The following is a 14013-nucleotide window of genomic DNA, read 5'->3' on the forward strand; positions in this document are numbered from 1 at the left end:
CTGTCTCACCCACCCAGGCTGTTCTCCTTCCACCCATCCTTGCTTCATCATTCACCCAGCCATGCACCATACCATTTTCTTACCTTCCCAGCCACCTCGGGGACCAAGCAAACACATATCATTCTTCTTTGCCAGTCATCATTACATTTCTCGTCCTTCCACACTTACTTACACCCTTCTTTCGCTTTTCGTTCATCCCATCCATCAAGTTCACCTCAGATCTGATTGGGATTCTTCTCGCCAAAAACTTCACAGCTAAGTCGAAGTACATTTAGAGGAGGCTACTACCTGCTTTTTTTATAATACACCCGTGCAGAAAGCACACTCTGCAGTCTTCAATCTCAATGACTAAGGAATGTATAGCTTACCTCTGCCCGCCACCACCGTTTGAACCCTCACAGGCATGTCCTTTTCCGGCACTTGCACCGCCTCCTCCCCAGAGTTGTCCTCCTCGTCCAATGCCACCACCTCCGCGCTGGCCCCGTCTCCAGATGTTCCACCTACAAAGTACATTTAATAATGTTAGAATACACCACTCACTACTATATAATATTTGGTCTAGGAGGAAGAAAGAAATGTGAAAAAAAGTGTACAATTTAATAATTTTTGACTGTGTACTCTAGAGTAAAAATGTCCCTTTTTCCAGGGAAGGCTGTTGTCTTGCTGCACTTTTTGGCACAACTGATGAATGTTTGCTTTTTACTTTTTAACACGCACCACTTTTTCTCCTAACAGACAGAACCTTGACTTCTAAGAACACGAGCAGGATCAAGTTCAAACCAGGTGAGAGCTCGGCTCGACCACAAGAAATGTGTCCAATTAATCGTCAGCACTAAGCACTTTTCCATTTTCAGTTACACGTTCACTTTTATGACAAACTTGAATTTAATAAATGTGTTTACTTTTAATAAAGCTTTTAAACTTAAATAGACTCTGTGGTTTTTGGTCCTCCAGACTAGAGTGGATGAGCTAAAGGTTTTCGAATTTTTGCAAGCATGAGTCCGTGCCTCTGCCATCGGTGACTTTGGGAGCTAAATGACTCTGCCACACTATCTAGTCAGTAAGGAGATTGGGGGTTCAACTACAAAGTCTGTTATCACTGAGGTATGTGGAAAGTCTAACAGTTACAGCACCTATTATAATTGATAAGCTAAGCGATGCATTATTTAGTGTCCATAGTTCTGTTTGTGCAGATTTGTCCCTGCAACAGTAGTAGAATGGATTGTCCTCCTATCCAAACCAAAAGTAAAGTAGTATCTTATTATTTCTTGGTGGTGGTCATTCACCTTTTTATTGTTGGCAATGGTCAAAGCATAAACATTTAGAATACTTGAAAAGACATTATGGACAATCCCAGAGGACTACACTCAGTGCATAGAGCTATTGCTGACTAGAATGGGAGTCCAATGGAAATGCCAAATGTGCAATCTTAGTTAGCTACACAGACAGACTAATAAGAATAATCTAGTAATACCACACGGAGTCATAGTCGAGGCAGGATAAGAATTTAGATCCTGTCTACAAGGAGATCAAAGACGATTTAGAAAAAATCGAATGAGGAACGCTAGGAAAAAATAAGTACTCTATATTAAAATTAAAACTTACTGGGGCCAGCAAAGGAGCCCTCGACTGCCCGGTCCTGGCCTGCATCGACAACAGCACCCTCCTCCTCCTCCTCCTGTGTCCTCCTCTTGCCCCTGGGGGAAGCTGATGTACAACATGAAAGAAAGAAAAACAGAAAACATGGATGATATTTCTCAACCAAATCAAACATTTAAAAAAGAACTAACAAAGTAACAAAATATTTTTGCGAAATAGCAAATAGGGAACGACTCCACGGGATATATTATTGACCAATCTCATGTGGTCGACTACGTCATTACTTTAGTATTGCTTGATTTGCGGACCGTCGAATTGGAAACTACCCTATGTAACTCACTAAACAAAGTACTAAAAAGGTTTGCCTAGGATTGGCAGGCAGCAGTCCGCAGCACGCAAAGTGACAGCCAAAGTCCATCGTGATTGAAGATCAGCGACAACACTAAAGTTTCCTACTACATTCACCAGTCATTAAAATACTCAAACTATTAATCCACCACCACTATTTCTTCTTATCGCCATGTGTACAAAGGAAGGACTGGACTTGAGTCTGTAGGGGCTGATTTATAAGGCCCTTGCGGCTCTTTTGCTCCATTGTTGCGTGACTTTTGTGACGCAGTGACAGCACAAAAGAGGCGCAATGGTGCGGCGTATATTAACAACGTGACGCATCTGGGAGATGCATCACGTTGTAAAGCCCTGCGCCAATAGGGGTGTTCCGGCGCAAGGGAGGGCGTTCCTGCGCAGGAACGCATCCTAAAAGTGGCTGAGGGAAATCTACAAGATTTCAATCAGTCACTTTGAGGACAATGATGCGTGACTCAAACCCTGCGCCTGCTTGAAGCAGACGTACGGCTTGACGCAGCATTGGGGAGATAGGGCACCCCAGAGAATTGATGGAGCTGCACCATCGTTGCGACGCAACTCCAGCAATGCGCCACCTTTACGGCACAGATGCGTAACGCTTTGGTGACGTTTTGGGCCCATGGCGCGCCGCATTGTAAATACGGCGCACCATGGGTGATGGTGGCGTGACGCACAATTACTGGCGCATCCCTGCAACTTTGCAGGGATGCGCCGGTAATTAAAAATCTGAACCTTAGTGTGTAGCATTGCGCAGTTCTTTCAACTACACTCATACATAATTTCACAGGCCAATGAAATGAACACAAAATCTAAAACAAATAAGCATAGTAGCAACACTACTGAGAAGGAGAGCAGTGTACCTGAAATGCACAGAAGATTTTGAAATAAAATGTACCTACAATGTAATGAGCAGCATTATTGCTCTTGGTAAAAAACAAAAATTTGCAATATAATAACACAGCAGGAGAAAACATAGTAGTAAAGACATAGCTACTACTACTCACCAAGCCCGGGGATCTCAAGGCCAAGGAGGTCGAGCAGATCTCGCTCACGGGTCAGGACATCCGTCCAGCGGTGGGTGGCCTGGTTGTAGGTGCGCCAGACCCGAGAGTGGTGGTAAATGGCCTGGCACACCTTCTCCCACCGCTTCCGGCGCTCCCGGGCCCCGTACCCGGCACTGATCTTGCCGCCTCCCATGATGGTCCTGGGGAGGCGGCGCTGAACATAAAAAATGAGTTGGGCCACCTCCTCCGGGGTAAAGATCTCCCGTGGCATCACTAGCTCCCCCCTCAAACGCCCGCACGGGAGCCGGACACGGGGTGCGGGACCCTTCCCCTTCTCGGGATGCTTCCCGGCTCCCTTCACCATGGTCTGGGCGGAAAGGAATAAAGAAAATAGAATAGGGAAGAGAAGAAAAGAAAAGAGTTTACAAAAGTAGTTTAAAATTAACCAAAAGTAGCAGTAAACACAAAAATATAGGGCTAGAAAAATAGAGGGATAGATAATAAGTAAAATAGATAAAAAAAAACTTCAAACAAGCAAAGGATGGCAGAGATTGACAGAGGATACAAAGACCATGCCCAGAACCATAGCAATGAATGAGAAACAAGATGGCCGCGCCCGTTCACGACCGCGCGGGTAAGTTCGCGCGAGATTTTCCTTGCGAACACGCGCGAGACTGTACTGGCAAGCCGCGGACTTTGCGAGATTACACTTCGCGCCCGGAAACGGAAATACGTCAGGCAAACAAGATGGCTGCGCCCTTGAACGACCGCGAGGGTAACTTCGCGTCTTGCGCTACGAGCGGCTCGCAAAAACGCACAAAACCTTGCCAACTAACACGCCGCAAAAAAAACAAATAGCATATTCGCACGAATTTGCGGCTTCCGAATCCGATCTTGCGCGTGTTCGCACCCCGCGAACCCCGCGAAATTGCAGAAAAACGAGTTTTTCAAAAGTGAAAGCACTCGGCAGGGGCAAGAGTTCAAACTCATCATTAGTAACAATTCCCGGTAGTGCTTCCTGACTGGGGCCCCTCCAGAATTCAGTTGCTAGTTGCAACAATTGTATGACCCTGCTCTGACCCTCACAGCAGGCTCATACAATAGCTACAAGTAGGCCACAAAGAAGGTCCTGGGGAAAAAAAATGCACTGCAACAGAAAGCAAAATTACAGATAAGGAAGCAGGTGCCAGACTGGAATTTTAAAACAGTGACACATTAATAAACTAACCCCAAATTAATTCATCTCAGTTGAAGCAGGGCTGGTGTGCTTGCTTTTCCCCCCCATAATCTACAGTAATGATGAACCAGAGGGTGGCATTGATGTAACAGAGGGTTGCAGTGGTGAAACAGAGGGTGCTGGGAACCTGTGATGATGAACCAGACGTAGAAACAACATAATTCGTGACCGTTGCGCGACGAAATGTAAGTTCGCAATTGCGAACTGGTACGAAACCCTCGCGAACTGGCAGAAATCCTTGCGAACACAAAAAAAAAAAAAAAACGCAAATTCGCAAGAATTCGCGGATTTTGCGGATTGCGAGATCGCAAATCCGCAAAATTCGCGAACGCGAGATTCGCAAAATTCGCCCATGCTTAGCTGTGATATCACGAATCATGTTTGAAAGAAAACTAATATTTTATGATTTTCCCACAGTGGTTTGGAAGGGGATCTATAAGCTAAACTGAAAGCATATGTTCTGTAAATTCACATTATCTTTCTCAGTCATGTGAGAATGAAGTCTGACATTCTCAGTAAAACATGTACATCCAACAAAGACAGAGACTGTCAGTTCATTCCTTTGTGTTCTACTGCAGCCTCCTAGAGTGTTCTAAAGAACAACTAGAGCGCTAACAGTCCTACTTATTACAAAGGTATAGCACACCTGAAGCCATTGTGATGGGAATAAAGTGGTAACTCTTAAAACATTTAATTTAAAAAGGAACAAAATGAGGGGGTATATTATGCCATAGAAAGTATTATTAGTGCTGCAGAAAGAAAAATGAGGGCACATTTTGAGTGACTTCTCAAATCCTCTTCTATTTCATTAAAAAATTCTGACATGCAGTCTCCCAAGATGGCCACCAGAGACAAAAGAGCCCAAATGTAGCCCAAATATCACCCAGATGTAGCCCAAGTATAGCCCAATGACAGAATGTCCCAGAGTGTTCTAAAGAACAACTAGAGCGCTAACAGTCCTACTTATTACAAAGGTATGGCACACCTGAAGCCATCTTGATTGGAATAAAGTGGTAACTCTTAAAACATTTAATGTAAAAAGGAACAAAATGAGAGGGTATATTTTGCCATAGAAAGTATGATTAGTGCTGCAGAAAGAAAAATTAGGGCACATTTTGAGTGACTTCTCAAATCCTCTTCAATTTCATTACAAAATTTTGACATACAGTCTCCCAAGATGGCCACCAGAGACAAAAGAGCCTAAATGTAGCCCAAATATCACCCAGATGTAGCCCAAGTATAGCCCAATGACAGAATGTCCCAGAGTGTTCTAAAGAACAACTAGAGCGCTAACAGTCTTACTTATGACAAAAGCATGGCACACCAGAAGCCATCTTGATTGGAATGAAGTGGTAAGTCTGAAAACATTTAATTTAAAAAGGAACAAAATGAGGGGGTTCATTTTGCCATAGAAAGTATGATTAGTGCTTCAGAAAGAAAAAATAGTGATCATTTTGAGTGACATGTCATGAGTGATGTAATGTGTGACGTCATCAGCAGTGCATTGCAGGCGCGCAAGTTATAGTGAGTCCAACTAACTATAACGTGAGAATTTCAATGGTTTTTTGTCAGTAAAACTTCCAGCTAACTATAACTGGTGTAAAACCTATGTTTTTTTCAGTGAATATATATATATATATATATATATATATATATATATATATATATATATATATCTCCAACAAATGAAGTGCCCCTCATGAAGATGCCACAAGCAGAGAGATTTGACACCTTTAATGATGCGGGCTGCAGAGATAACAGTTTCCCACCTTCAGTCCCATAAAAACAGCCATACGCGTTTCAGACGTCACTGCATCCTTGTTCACTGGCAAAGTTCAAACTCGGCTGCCATTGGGGAACTATTTATATTCAAATTCCCGCCCCATGGACATTGCACAAGTGCATCTTGGTCCCTATAGTTCCCCACAATCATATCCAAGTGGGTGGTGCCGTGTTGGAACAAATATAAAACAATCTCTTACCCAGTTTTTTGACTTGTCTATCTCTTTGTCGCTGTTTGATGAATCTTCACAAAAATTCCAATAAGAAAGTGTTATTGTGTAAGCATGAAAAGTTTTGGCGAGATCCATCAAGTGGGTGCCAAGAAAAAGGGTTGTAAACAAGGGTGTTTTCCCATGTCAATTCTCATAGGACCTTTGAACGCGTCTACAGCCTGAACTGCTGAACGAAATTACATTACATTTGGCAGAATGTTAGATTTGATTACACAGATTGTGCTTTTTATTATTTGGTGTAAACCTGATCACAAGTTGCTGAGAAATGTAAGAAAATACAGTTAGTGATATCTCCGGCCACGACGACTTCGCAAAACATAAAAAGCTTGTGTAGGGAAATGCAGAGCTCTGATTGACTGCCAACACTTCAACCAGGAAGTGTTGGCTTCCATCATGGAACTCAGCTTGAGCCCAGTCCCAAAACAAAATGTAAAAAAAAAGAAAAGGGTGCAGGGTAGAAATACCTTGACCCCTATAAACAGGCTAAAAAAGCATTTTTGTAAGTGCAGTGCCAGGTCCCAGTGGCATATCATAAAAATAGGAGGGGGCACATGGGGCCTCCCTCCTAGGGCTTAAGTTAGCCCTGAGAACTGCCACCTCCCCAGGACACTTCTTACTATGTATGCGGTTGGGCCCCCACGGCCTGACCGTGCTCAGGGGACCACCACCTCCTAGGGGAAAAGTGATCAAAAGAATGCAGGTGTATGGGTGAGCCCACTGGGCCTGTCCACAGCCCCGGGACCACCACCTCCCTAGGGCATATCTAAATGAATTGCGGAAGGCCCATGCAGCTACAACTAAGCCCCGGGGACCTCCACCTCCCCGAAGCACATCTTTGAATAAATAATGTAGGGGCCCATGCAGGTCCCCCAGAGCCTTGGGGACTGCCACCTCCCGAGGGCAATACACTTTAAGTAATATAGGGGGGCTTGCGCCCCACCCGCAGCCCTGGGGACCATCAGGTCCCTTGGACTGAACTTAGAAAGAATGTGGAGAGACTCATATGGCCTTCCCGCAGCCCCGGGGACCGCCACCACCTAATTATCAAATGAATGCGGGTAGGTCCACGTAGCTCCCCTGCAGCCCCGAAGTTTGCCACCTCCCCAGAGGCTGAAATACATTAATGTAGGGATTCTGTCGGAGACCCCTGGGCCCGGGGATCACCAGCTCCCTGGCGCTAACTTGTATGTTGAAGGGGGTCACGTGGCATCCCCCCCGTTCTGGAGCCATGGATGGCCCTGGGGACTGCCACCTCCCAGGTCCTGCTATGTCCCAGGTGCCCACCCCCGGGACATAGCTGTTTGCCGTCCTCACAATCTCTAAATGGCTGGGCCATGGGAGATGGAGTCCCCAGGGCTGAAATCTGCCCTGGGAGGGGGACTAGACAGCACACCTACGCTAAATAATAAAATCATTTTTTAAAAAATCAGGCCTCGGGCAATGGGTCCCCAAGGACGAAATCGGCCTGATAGGGTGCTCTGCATGGTCCTCCTCCCCAATTCCAAAAATGCCTGGCCCTGGGGGAAGATGTCCCCTGGGTCGAAAGTGGCTTGGCCTATAATACCAGCAGAACAAGCTTCCTGCATTCCCACTCACCTAAAGAATTGACCAGACCTGGCACTGCTCTTCCTGGTTGCAGTTCAATTCCTCTGGTGATTCCCTTGGCTCCAGCTCCTTCAACGCATCCATAGTCTTCGCCTCCTGCGCAGCTACTCCAGTTCCTCTGCGACTTCCTGAGTCAAGACCTTTGAGACCTTCTTCAAACTTAGGACCAGTTGAAGTAGTTGATATCAGCTTAGTACACCCTGTCCTTTATAGTAGTAAGCAGGCCAGAGTATCAGCGTCCTCAAGTCCATAGACTTGTCTTCAATTTTCCTCTCAGTAACTTATCTCCAACTCACCTTGATTGCTCTTGCTCTATGCCCTTCCTGCAACATTGTCCTTTGAACTATGTTTTCTACTAGGATTAGAGACTTTGCTCTGTGTTTCCCTGATGAACAGTAGTGCCTAGAGAATTCTCCTTTGAGCATTTGAATCATGTGTGATCCTTGTATCATGCTCACAGTGCCTTGTATACCTTGGGAGTGTCATACTCCAATCAGTGTTCCTAGTATGCCTTGGAAGTATCATACTCCAATCGGTGTGCCTAGTTTTACCTTGGGAGTGTAAAACTTCAATATGTATTCCTAGTATACCTTGGAAGGGCCAGTAGCTCCAATCCATGTTTGTAATATCTGGAGTGCCAGAAAATCCAATCCATGTTTTGTCTGTAACTTTGGGTGTGCCAGAAACTCATGTTTTGAGTGTACCCTTGGGAGTGTCAGGAACTCCGACTCATGTTTCGAGTGTAACCTGGGTAGTGCCAGATACTCAAACCCATGCTTCGAGATTTACCTTGGGATTGTCAGACACCTTAACCAGTATTCAAAGCTCTTCCTCAAGGGTCCCAGAGGTCCTATCTGTGAACCTGGGATCCAATCTTTATGCCGTATTGTAGAAGAAGCTTGCAAATTAATGTTACTAAAATGAATGCAATAAAAATGTATAATAAGGCTTACTAGTGTACAGATGATAATTGTCTTTTCCAGTTGTTTCTAGTGTATTAGGCCATCACAAAACTACACATTCTTACCTTCACAGACATAGAAGGTCTTAGGAGTGAAACATCCTGCTAGGCAGTGTGCATCGCAGCAGAGCAGATCTCGGATCGCAAGTCTCTTTTCTTATTTTGTCCCTAAACACCTTCTGCCTCGGAACAGAGCGTAATTTAGGAATACCATCCCTGGAGCTTGCGTTCATCTGAGAGGAATAAGAGGCAGTAGTGGCTGGTGTCAAGGAAAAGTATAGGGGTGGGGAGTGTTGCATGACTAACGGGGGGGGGAGAAACTTACCTGTCACTTGCTGCATCACTGCTCTTCTGCTCCTCTTTGGCTCCACTACAACACAGGCTCCCTCACTCCCCTATGGCCAAATCCAGATGCTTCTCTCAGCAGCATGAGAGAAGCACTGGGATTGGCCTGAGCGGCCTGGATTTGCAGTTTCAGAGAGACTGGGAGCCTGTGCCTGCTCGCTCCAACCAGACAACACAGCTTTGTTTGAGACATCTCAGTGTGCATGTCGGTTTGGCCATCCTAGGATGGCGGGCCAAACCAACATACTCACTGACAGCAATTCCCACAACTCCCCCCCATGATTGTCATTACAATGACCCTTAGAAGAAAAATAAAATAATAAACCTGTTATATTATCATTTTATTTTTCAAATTTTGAGGCTGCTGGCAGGTTGGGCAATGCTCCTCGGCCATAACGGAGGAGCCACCGCCGATAGGAGCATCAGCATCAACTTCAGTGTTGTCTCTGCGGTTGGGACCAGGTGAGTGCACAACAACAGGTTTCAGACCCTCTCAAAGGGTATAGGTAGAATCCATACTACTGAATAATTAGTCACACTCTCCCATTGATAAGTCTCCATCCAACTTAGTGAAGGGGTAGTATACACCCTCCACTTTGGATGTTGAGTTTCTTTGGGTGCGCCTTCTGAGCAACAGAGACTTTTGTCCAGGTGCATTTGTAAATCTATATGTGGAACTTCTTGCAAAGGCCACTAGGAATCATCATACAGTTGATCAAAAAACTGTCAATTAAATCTCCTTACACACCACAAAAAAGTCGTAAAGGATTTATTGACAATAGAATCATGAACAGTCTGTGAATCACAGAATCAACAAACTAGGGGTCACCCTGACATCACTGATGAAGACAAGATCCACAGTATGAGCAAGAGCAAATGTCTACCCTAACACACACATTTTTAGTAGTTGTCTCATGGTACAATTACCACAATGAACATGAGCAGGTGCCTAGTTCAGATCACAAGAACTTCACTATTTACAAACAGTTAAACAGTTTTCAGCTGACTAGGCTATTTATTTTCACACCTCGAGAGCAAACAATGTATTCATCAAAGACAAGCTCTTCCTGTGGGTAATGCAGTCTGAGGACTAAAATATTGCAGAAGAAGCTTACAGTTACACTAATAGAAGCAAATGTGTTCAAGGGTTTTCACAACAGGTAGGAGTACACTACATTGAGGCTGTCTGAAGCTTGTTATCCCTTAGGTTCATCTCATGAATTGCTTATCAACCTACAAGCTCAGTGCGGACATTGGGCACGGAGGAGACTTAAGGGTGATGTGCTATGAAGCCCAAAATGGGAATAATTGCACTAGGTAAATGTGATGACATGATAAATCTATAGTTGAGCTACCGATAGAGCTGATATCACCTTCACTGCTTCCTATTCTAATTCCTTCAACTTGGCTTTTTGAAGTTTCTTTTTGTCTAGCAGCCTGCCTGTGAGGGGAAACCATGGACTAACCTGCATGGTGCTTTGTTGGTCCTGTAGGGTGAAGTGGCTCACCACTGCCTCACTCACTTGCAACTACAGCCACAAAGTTTCCCTTACTCACAAAAAAACTACACAGGAATGGAGTGGCAGAGACGAAACACACCTCTTGTGCTGCTTGCTCTACACACAACATGATGGTATGCGCCCACAGCCTGGATGTGATGAAGTGGACATAAGATCACTCTCTTGGAACACGCAGCAGGCTATGCAACAATAATTACTTCACTAAGAAATAGTCTTTATTTATACAAGCATATTGGCCATCCCTATCTGGTCAAAATGATGCTACAGAACCTTGGGGCATATTACCAACAACTATCGCTATGTTGGTTTAGCAGCGATATTTTTATCGCCGAGCTGCGGCGATTTTTATCGCTTAGGAACCTTGCTATTATCAAGGTATATCTCCTAAGCGATAAAAATCGGCCGAAATGCATGAATATCGCTGAAAAGTCAGCGATATTCATGCTTTACTGAGCTAATGATCTTATCCATGTTATCCACCTACCATTGGATTGCATGGCTAAGAACTGCTCTGGGGCAGGTGTTAGCTTTTGGAGATATTCACGCTTAGCACGAATATTTCCAAAAGTTGGTAATCAGAGATAGCGATGTTAGCGACTGTTTCCAGTCGCTAACATCTTGGCACGCCCACTTTGCATGTCATCAGTGATAAATATCACTGACATGCAAAGCGGGGCCCAAGATGGTCGCTATCTCCTACTAGCTGTCGCTAACTGGTGTTAGCGACAGCTAGGTGATAGGGAGATAATTTTATCTCCGCTTTCTTGGCTTTTAAAGCCAAAAAAGCGGAGATAAACCCCCTTGATAATATGCCACCTTGTCTTGCCCTTGAGCAGGGTATACTAATATCTGAGTATACCCTGCCACACCTATAGTGGCTTTTCTGAATCATTTTGTCCACCATAAGCGTGGAAGGATATACTCAGATGTGAGTCCCTTGCTCATTGCACCATCAGGATTCAAGCAAGCCGGGCCGACGACGGCTGAAATGCCGGAAACCGGTCCCCGGAAGCTTGTTTCCTTCCCAGTATAAGAATTGGCTTGGTAGTTTGGTTTGCCCTGTTCCCATCATGCACTGGGACAGGAACAGACTAATTTGCATGTAGCCAGGTTCTGAGCTGGGATGGTGCAGTGAGCTAAAAAACAGTGATGGATCAAGCCCTGATCTTTGGACTGGGTAAGAGTGGTCTGCTTAATTCAGACACTCTGTTCATCACCACCCCCTTTTCTGAATCATTTTGTCGACCATAAGCGTGGAAGGGTATACTCAGATGTGAGTCCCTTGCTCATTGCACCATCAGGATTCAAGCAAGCCGGGCCGACGGCGGCTGAAATGTCAGAAACCGGTCCCCGGAAGCTTGTTTCCTTCCCAGTATAAGAATTGGCTTGGTAGTTTGGTTTGCCCTGTTCCCTGCATGCACTGGGACAGGAACAGACTAATTTGCATGTAGCCAGGTTCTGAGCTGGGATGGTGCAGTGAGCTAAAAATCGGTGATGGATCAAGCCCTGATCTTTGGACTGGGTAAGAGTGGTCTGCTTAATTCAGACACTCTGTTCATCACCACCCCCTTTTCTGAATCGTGAACGTAATAAAGCTAGGTTATTACAGGTCTGTTAAAGTTACTACTAAAATAATGCCAATAAAATGTTGTACCTAAATATTCACCTGTACCGATATACACACAGGGCAGAAGATTATGCACTTCACTTTACATTTATGCATTATGTCCTGCATCGATTTTTTTTAATTAAGAGTGATGCAGTTCTGAAGTGTAACTTGGTGGAAAATCATAACATTGACAATACTGGAATGTCAATGAACACAATCAAGGTAAAAGTCTAAACATGCAAAAGGAGTGTCTATAGTGCGTAGACAACCAGCAATCTGTATGGAACCAGGGGGCATATTATCAAGGGGGCTTATCTCCGCTTTTTTGGCTTTAAAAGCCAAGAAAGCGGAGATAAAATTACCTCCCTATTACCTAGCTGTTGCTAACAACAGTTAGCGACAGCTAGTAGGAGATAACGACCATCTTGGGCCCCGCTTTGCATGTTAGTGATATTTATCACTAATGACATGCAAAGTGGGCGTGCCAAGATGTTAGCGACTGGAAACAGTCTCTAACATCGCTATCTCCTATTACCAACTTTTGGAGATATTCGCGCTAAGCGCGAATATCTCCAAAAGTTAACACCTGCTCTGAGCAGTTCTTAGCCATGTTATCAAATGGGAGGTGGATAACATGGCTAAGAGCATTAGCACAGTAATGCATGAATATCGCTGACTTTTCAGCGATATTCATGCATTGCTGGCGATTTTTATCGCATTTGCGATAAACCTTGGTAATACCAAGGTTTATCTGGATAAAAATCGCCGCAGCTCAGCGGTAAATTTTTGTCTCTAACCAAGCAATAGCGATAATTATCGCTATTGCTTGGTAATATGCCCCCATGTTAGTCCCAAATACAGTGTTCTTGTGCCAAAGTGTTAAATGCGTGCATAGCATGCAAATTGGACCCCTGAGTAAAAAATATGTCATTGATCTAAATCTTCCAAAAGATACTAAAGAAAGAATTATGAATCAAGTGCTAGAGCTGGACCTGTGGAGCTGTGGTCCTAACGCCTTGAGACTAGACAGCATAACCTAGTGCTGCAGAAATGCAGGTGGGTTCAGCTGCTCTGTAGTCTGAAGAGATGCTGCTGCCTGCTATTCAGAAATCTCAAAAGCAAGTACAGAAGTCCAGACCAGCTGTGGCTTTTATACTGCATCACTCTCAAGAGCAGGAGCCAGTCGGAGTTTCTCTGGCAAGCAGAGAATGCTAATCTGGGATTCAGTGTGGATTTTAAACTGACTAGACAGATAAGACCATGACACAGTTGTGCTGTCTCACTACATTTTCGTTTTCTAATTTGTTGTTTCATCCTGTTCTTTTTTAATCAAATCTCTATTGACCCTCTCCATCACGATCTCTAATTCCTGTGTTTCGGAAGCAGGGGTATCCCAGACATGCAGGAGAGCGGAGCAGTATAGAAATGGAACTTATGTTGTCCTATGGGGCCTTGGCTTTCACTATGCCCAATGTCCATCTTCATTTGTCTGCCTGGCTTGGATTATGGGCAATATAAGGAAGTTAGCACTTTCAATATTGCTGGCCTTGGCTCCTCGGCCCTTCTACTGGAATTGATATTTACAGTGACCCCGCAATGGGCTTGATGTCAGGCATACTTTAAATAACCTCCTATTGAAAATCTACAATTAATGTGGTATTATTAGGGTCACTGAAATTATGCACCTGGGAGGGCAAAATTATGCAGCAGGGTTGACTAAATTATGCGGCAAGAAAGGACAAATTCTGCGGC

Source organism: Lissotriton vulgaris, chromosome 6 (genome assembly GCF_964263255.1).
Source record: "Lissotriton vulgaris chromosome 6, aLisVul1.2, whole genome shotgun sequence".
NCBI classification, from domain to species: Eukaryota; Metazoa; Chordata; class Amphibia; order Caudata; family Salamandridae; genus Lissotriton; species Lissotriton vulgaris.